Here is an 8146-nt window from a genome sequence, read left to right on the forward strand (position 1 = left end):
AGGCTCGATAAAGGACAGCAATGGTATGGACCTAACAGAAGCAGAAGATATTAAGACAAGATGGCAAGAATACACAGAAGAACTGTACAAAAAAGATCTTCATGACCCAGATAATCACAATGGTGTGATCACTGACCTAGAGCCAGACATCCTGGAATGTGAAGTCAAGTGGGCCTTAGAAAGCATCACTATGACCAAAGCTAGTGGAGGTGATGGAATTCCAGTTGAGCTATTCCAAATCCTGAAAGATGATGCTATGAAAGTGCTGCACTCAATATGCCAGCAAATTTGGAAAACTCAGCAGTGGCCACAGGACTGGAAAAGGTCAGTTTTCATTCCAATCCCAAAGAAAGGCAATGCCAAAGAATGCTCAAACTACTGCACAATTGCACTCATCTCACACGCTAGTAAAGTAATGCTCAAAATTCTCCAAGCCAGGCTTCAGCAATATGTGAACCGTGAACTTCCTGATGTTCAAGCTGGTTTTAGAAAAGGCAGAGGAACCAGAGATCAAATTGCCAACATCTGCTGGATCATGGAAAAATCAAGAGAGTTCCAAAAAAGCATCTATTTCTGCTTTATTGACTATGCCAAAGCCTTTGACTGTGTGGATCACAATAAACTGTGGAAAATTCTTCAAGAGATGGGAATACCAGACCACCTGATCTGCCTCGTGAGAAATTTGTATGCACATCAGGAAGCACCAGTTAGAACCGGACATGGAACAACAGACTGGTTCCAAATAGGAAAAGGAGTTCGTCAAGGCTGTATATTGTCACCCTGTTTATTTAACTTATATGCAGAGTACATCATGAGAAACTGGAAGAAACACAGCTGGACTGGAAGAAACACAAGCTGGAATCAAGATTGCCGGGAGAAATATAAATAACCTCAGATATGCAGATGACACCACCCTTATGGCAGAAAGTGAAGAGGAACTCAAAAGCCTCTTGATGAAAGTGAAAGAGGAGAGTGAAAAAGTTGGCTTAAAGCTCAACATTCAGAAAACGAAGATCATGGCATCCGGCCCCATCACTTCATGGGAAATAGATGGGGAAACAGTGGAAACAGTGTCAGTCTTTATTTTTCTGGGCTCCAAAATCACTGCAGATGGTGACTGCAGCCATGAAATTAAAAGACGCTTACTCCTTGGAAGGAAAGTTATGACCAACCTAGATAGCATATTCAAAAGCAGAGACATTACTTTGCCAACAAAGGTTCCTCTAGTCAAGGCTATGGTTTTTCCTGTAGTCATGTATGGATGTGAGAGTTGGACTGTGAAGAAGGCTGAGCGCCGAAGTATTGATGCTTTTGAACTGTGGCATTGGAGAAGACTCTTGAGAGTCCCTTGGACTTCAAGGAGATCCAACCAGTCCATTCTGAAGGAGATCAGCCCTGGGATTGCTTTGGAAGGAATGATGCTGAGGCTGAAACTCCAGTACTTTGGCCACCTCATGAGAAGAGTTGACTCATTGGAAAAGACTCTGATGCTGGGAGGGATTGGGGGCAAAAGAAGAAGGGGACGACAGAGGATGAGATGGCTGGATGACATCACTGACTCAATGGACGTGAGTCTGAGTGAACTCCAGGAGTTGGTGATGGACAGGGAGGCCTGGCGTGCTGAGATTCATGTCGGACACGACTGAGCGACTGATCTGATATGATCTGATGTTGCAACTTTGGGATGCATATTAGTCGGAAGATTTCATTCTTTATTTTCCTTTCAGTTCATGCTACTTCTAAGTACCTAACACCCATGAAGGAAGCTTCAACCAAAATTCAGAGGCTTCAAAACAAATTTCAAAGCTGACATCAGATAGGAAAGTAGCAGGCAATAAATGGCTGTCATTACTTAATCATCACTACTGATTATTTAATCATCATAGTTTTTTTGATCTAAGCATCATATTTTTCACCTAACTATTTTGAGAGTTTTGTGTCACTATAGAGAAGAACACAGCAAAAAAAAAAAAAACCAAAAAAAACAACCTTGGATTCCGTAAATAGACTATCAACTCTTCCTTAATTCAAAAATAGAATGTGCATAGTTCTAAAATACCACTCCTTACATTAAGAAGGGACAGAATAAAGAGAGAAAAGTGAAAGCAGATCCTTTCATATGAGTAAGAGGACCTTTAGAAAAAATATCTGAACAGACCCTAAAGATTTAAACATATATACATTTATTTAAACTCATCGCACCACTGTAGTGGCTTAGAAAATGGTTCCTAAGGAATACGTGTAGTAAGTTACCCTCAGAATTTATCAGGAATTGACTGAAGACATTCTTCAACGTATTTTACATTAAAATTTTATACTTTTGCTTATCTGAGACTATTATATGAGATTTTATATACACAAATTTCTAATAAGCCTAAAGTACTGGTTCTTCAAAAATTTTAGTCAGAGACATTGATATTCTTTCTGCTAAGCTGAAAAAATTCCTAAGGAACTTTCAGAAAATCTATAAATGCAAAACGGAGAATAAGAACATAGATTTGGAGTAAATGGTGAGAATATACATGTGTATGCTATGCTATGCTAAGTCACTTCAGTCGTGTATGACTCTGTGTGACCCCATAGACGGCAGCCCACCAGGCTTCTCCGTCCCTGGGATTCTCCAGGCAAGAACACTGGAGTGGGTTGCCATTTCCTTCTCCAATGCATGAAAGTGAAAAGTGAAAGTGAAGTCGTTCAGTCGTGTCCAACTCTTAGCGACCCCATGGACTGCAGCCTACTAGGCTCCTCCATCCATGGGATTTTCCAGGCAAGAGTACTGGAGTGGGGTGCCATTGCCTGTGTATAGAAGGAAGTAAAAGTGAGAGGAAAAAAAAGTAAAAATGAGAAAGGAATGCAAGGAGGGAGGGAGGAGAAAGAGAGAAAATTAGTTTTTACTAAAAATGTCCAATCAAATACTTTCTATAGGAAGAATTTTATTCTACTATTTTCTTCTATTTCATTCAATTGCCTTAACAAATGTAATAAATACTTCTATCTTAAAATGCAGATAGGATCTGTAAAGGGGTAGGTATAAAAATAAGGTTTTTCCAGTCTGTTTCTTCAACAATCTGAGGATCATGATCAATAACAACTATTATAATTACAGCTACCCTTCCTTGAGTAGCTATTGGGTACTAGGAATTAGTATAGATAGTATATGCAGCAGTTGTAATTTTCCCAAAGTCTTGTTTGTCCCATATTAGGAATGAGGGAACTAACACGCAAAAAGAAAAAGAAGCTTTTCCAGAGCACATGACAAATAAATGAGAGTCAGGCTATAAATTAAGGTCTTAACTACCTCTGCCTGTGGCTTCAATCTATATAGCAGAGACAGAAGGAAAATTTGAATATCCTGTGCTGCATTAACATGGATTTTTTTTTTCTACTACAACACACTGATCAATGACACTGCCAAGCAGAAGGCATGAGGATGATATTAGCCACCATGATGTAAATAAAATTATCATGTTCTCTTCAGTCCCACTATAAAATGTCATCTCTTTGTGGATGTTTTTCTGTTATCTTCCCAGCACATGTGGCACTTAGTTTTTTGCCTTTATTTTTTTAAAAGACACTAAGATTTAGGCAGCAATTCTAATATCTTAATAACTAATAGTAACTGATGAAGAAGGGGCCATAGGAAAAAATAAGACCTATGTTGGAACAAAGAAAATAATCAGAATAATGATAATGGTGTAGGAAACCTACTTATTGCCAAGGAGGATAGGACAAAGTAGAGACAGATGATGAAAATTCTTTAGCAACAGTTTGTGTTAACACTCTTTAAATACCAATTATTGTTGTGTATGTATATATATATATACACACACACACACACTTGTGTGGGCTTCCCTGGTGGCTCAGTGGTAAAGGAACCACCTGCCATTGCAGGAGACACAGGTTCAATCCCTAAGTTGGGAGGATCCCCTGGAGTAGGAAACGGTAACCCACTCCAGTATTCTTGCCTGGGAAACCCCATGGACAGAGGAGCCTGGTGGACTACAGTCCATGGGGTTGCAAAGTTCAATTCAGTTTAATTCAATCACTCAGCCATGTCCAACTCTTTGCAACCCCATGGACTGCAGCATGCCAGGCCTCCCTGTCCGTCACCAACTCCCTCAGCTTACTCAAACTCATGTCCATTGAGTTGGTGATGCCATCCTAACATCTTATCCTCTGCCATCCCCTTCTCTCCCACCTTCAATCTTTCCCAGCATCAAGGTCTTTTAAAATGAGTTAGTTCTTCACATCAGGTGGCCAAAGTATTGGAGTTTCAGCTTCAGCATCAGTCCTTCCAGTGAATATTCAGGACTGATTTCCTTTAGGATGGACTGGTTGGATCTTCTTGCAGTCCAAGGGACTCCTTCACACCACACTTCAAAAGCATCAATTCTTCAGCGCTCAGCTTTCTTTATAGTCCAACTCTCACATCCATACATGACTACTGGAAAAACCATAGGTTTGACTAGATGTCTGGACCTTTGTTGGCAAAGTAATGTCTCTGCTTTTTAATATGCTGTCTAGGTTGGTCATAACTTTTCTTCCAAGAAGCAAGCGTCTTTTGCAAAGAGCTGGACACAAAGTAACAACTAAACAACCAATCACCCAACCATCAGTTTTTATATAGTGATCCTCCTAGAGTTAAATCCTCAGACTGTGTTTATGATCAAAATACTAAAAAGAAAAACAATTAGAAGGTAATATTTTATATTACTAAGATATAATAAACTATTTTCCATGCATCCTATGTATATAAAGACATTGTTAATTAAGCTTGTGTGATTGAATGCTAAAGTATGGAGAATTTCATTGCTCCTATTACTTATTTATATAGAAAATGCATGCTGCTAATATTATTGCTTACTGATTGTCTTCACATACCTAAATCAATGGATGGGTTCCATATGAAAAATTATTATAAATTCAGAGCTGGTATAAAGGCCTGCTCAAGTCAACAGGTAATATTTAATTTTGCATAAGCCTGCCAATTGTAATGCACTGTTGGTCTGTGTTTTCTCATTGCTAAAGCAAGATTATATATAGCTATATTGATGAAAATGGGAAGAAAAGAATTGAGGACGGTGGTTCATGGTCATAAAAGTTAAGGAATTAATAGCAAGAGCTGGAGCCAAAAATGTAACAACTTCCCCTAGTGCATCAGGAAAATAAAACAATGCCTTTTCCAGTCAAGGGTTTCTACTGTGTGAAGATAAATGGTTATAATAATATTCAGCACTTTCAATGAAAGATCACAAGGTTTTTTATAAACTAGTATGTCATAGTATCAAAATGGAATACAAATATTGGTTTAAGATAAGGTGAAAAGCTTAAATAGAACAAGATGTTCTATTCTATAAAATGCAGTTATAATCCAGCTTCCAGACGGCTTTGGTCTCTAGAACAGCTTCTTTATAACCGTATTTTAGAAAAGCTACAGTTTGTTTAGTCACCATATTGAACAGAATACTGTTGAATATTTTATTTGAAAAGGTATTAATATTAAGAAAATGGATATGTAGTTGAATAATAATGATAGAAAAGAATATTTTAGCATTATTATATGATTCTATTTTTAAAAGAAATTATATTTGTATGTGTATTCATATACATAAATACATGTACAGATGGTGTAGAAATTTGTTCACAATATGTTAGCAGTAGTTATCTACTGAGAAGTAGGATAACAGGTGAGTTATGAAAATATACTTTTACTCATCACTTTTTTTGTAATTATATATGTTACTTGTATAATACACAAAAAGCAAAGAACGGATAATATTTTTAACAAAGCTGTGTTAAAATACAATTTTAAAGAATTGTTTTACTTAGTGATTCACAATATTTAGAGAGCCATGGTCCTTTAGACCTGGTGATGTAATTTGTGTTAAAACCTATAGCAGTGTGATAAAACATATTTAAAGACTTTTTTCTATCTATTATGTATCCCTCATATCTTTATATATAAAATCACATTTTCTATTATTTCGCTTATAATTTTAGTTCTATGATTCTGTAATTCCCATCCCACTGTTCATTTGTAAATGCCATCTACCTTTTCTGGAAGTCATAAAAATTCATTTTTATAGAGCATCTCTTATATGACAAGCACACATTAGACACATTATGTGAATCATGTCACTAATTTTTATAGCAACTCTGTGACCATGACATTAGTGCTTCCGCTTTGTAGATGAAGTAAATTCAGGAGGGACGAGGTTGGAATAGCAAACCAAGATCAAACACCTAGAAAACATCAGTACAAGAATTTAAAGTCAGATCGGTCTAAAGCCAAAGTCAACACTTTTCACTGCAACACTAAGGATTACTCTAAGAAGTTATCAGAGGGATAGTCAGTCCATAAGAATTTTGAATACATATTTAGAAACATTCATATGTTAAAATAAACCACACAGTTAATTTTGAGTCCTCTGGGATTTCTCTCTGACTCCATAGAACTTGAATCTTTAAACACCTCACTGGCCACATCATTAACAATGCAAACATTTGGCAGAACTTCCTGACTGAAAGTTTTTCATGTTAATGCTTTTTAATATGGTTCAGATAGTAAAGTAATTCATGATATACGCATAAAAGAAAAATATTTTGTGTGTAATTCCATGAATATCTATTCATCCATTTATCATCTATTTAATCTACTTATCATCTGTCTTTGCTAGAGAAAGTGCATGCATGATCACACATTTCATAATCACATTTTTAAAGAAAGCTTGCAGACAGAGCAGTGCCTAACCAAGGTTTACCTAACTATGTGCTAGGCAGTCCAAGATATCTTTTCCCTTCAGTATACTCAGAATCCTTCACAGCATTCTAGCCATGGCTTTCCAGTGCATTTATCCACTGACCACCTGCCTTAACTCTGCAGTTTAGAGTACACACTTGGGGTCTTATTTGGATTGATGTCCTCATTAGAACTGCCCCCTCCCTAGCACTTCTCCCTTCTCCAGCCTAGCTGACTTCCTCTGTTGTTATCATTCTGTGTTTTTGAGCATTCTTACCTGATGCCCTGCAATAAAAGGACCAGCATGACTTACTCTGTACCAGTGTAAGGTTCCAGGATCACCATATGCTTCAGGCTCCAGCTTTCCCAAATTAGAGTTTGATACTGGGTAGGATAGGCTATGTGGCAGGTTAAAGGATGGTAACAGTCCCTCAATACGAAGTATGTCTAAGTAATAGTAAGTATGACTCCCAAGGATGTTTGGGAAACTGGTCCTTGCACTAATGATATAGCTTTGAATTCAGAAAACTGTCCTGACCAGACTGTTACAGTTTGTGAACATTGAAAGCTGTGGTACATATACACAATGGAGTATTACTCAGCCATTAAAAAGAATACATTTGAATCAGTTCTAATGAGGTGGATGAAACTGGAGCCTATTATACAGAGTGAAGTAAGCCAGAGAGAAAAACACCAATACAGTATACTAACACATATATATGGAATTTAGAAAGATGGTAACAATAACCCTGTATACGAGACAGCAAAAGAGACACTGATGTATAGAACAGTCTTGTGGACTCTGTGGGAGAGGGAGAGGGTGGGATGAATTGGGCAAATGGCATTGAAATATGTATAATATCATATATGAAACGAGTCGCCAGTCCAGATTCGATGCACGATACTGGATGCTTGGGGCTGGTGCACTGGGACGACCCAGAGGAATGGTATGGGGAGGGAGGAGGGAGGAGGGTTCAGGATGGGGAACACATGTATACCTGTGGCAGATTCATTTTGATATATGGCAAAACCAATACAATATTATAAAGTTAAATAAAATAAAATTAAAAAAAAAAAGAAAGGAAGTGTTAACAGAGGCTCACACTCAGGCATAACTGTACTGAATCTCACTTTAGTTGTATTTTAAGTTATATAACCCTGAGATTGACAAAGTGCTTGTGTGATAGTTTCCAGCAAGTATTTATCAAACCTACTTGAATTGCACCTGTATGGTGACACTTGGAGGGGACAGCTGAGCATCCTACATGTCTGAGATAATCCATATTCATTCATATATTAACATTTCCAACTGTAAAGCTCAGGATGTGACTTTTAGGGGTCCATAAGTGTACATATGTGCATCTACTTTGCAAAATGCTGCTAGTCTCTCTTCTGGGTGTTGTGACT

The sequence above is a fragment of the Bos indicus x Bos taurus genome, chromosome 8 (genome assembly GCF_003369695.1).
Source record: "Bos indicus x Bos taurus breed Angus x Brahman F1 hybrid chromosome 8, Bos_hybrid_MaternalHap_v2.0, whole genome shotgun sequence".
In the NCBI taxonomy this organism is placed as follows: domain Eukaryota; kingdom Metazoa; phylum Chordata; class Mammalia; order Artiodactyla; family Bovidae; genus Bos; species Bos indicus x Bos taurus.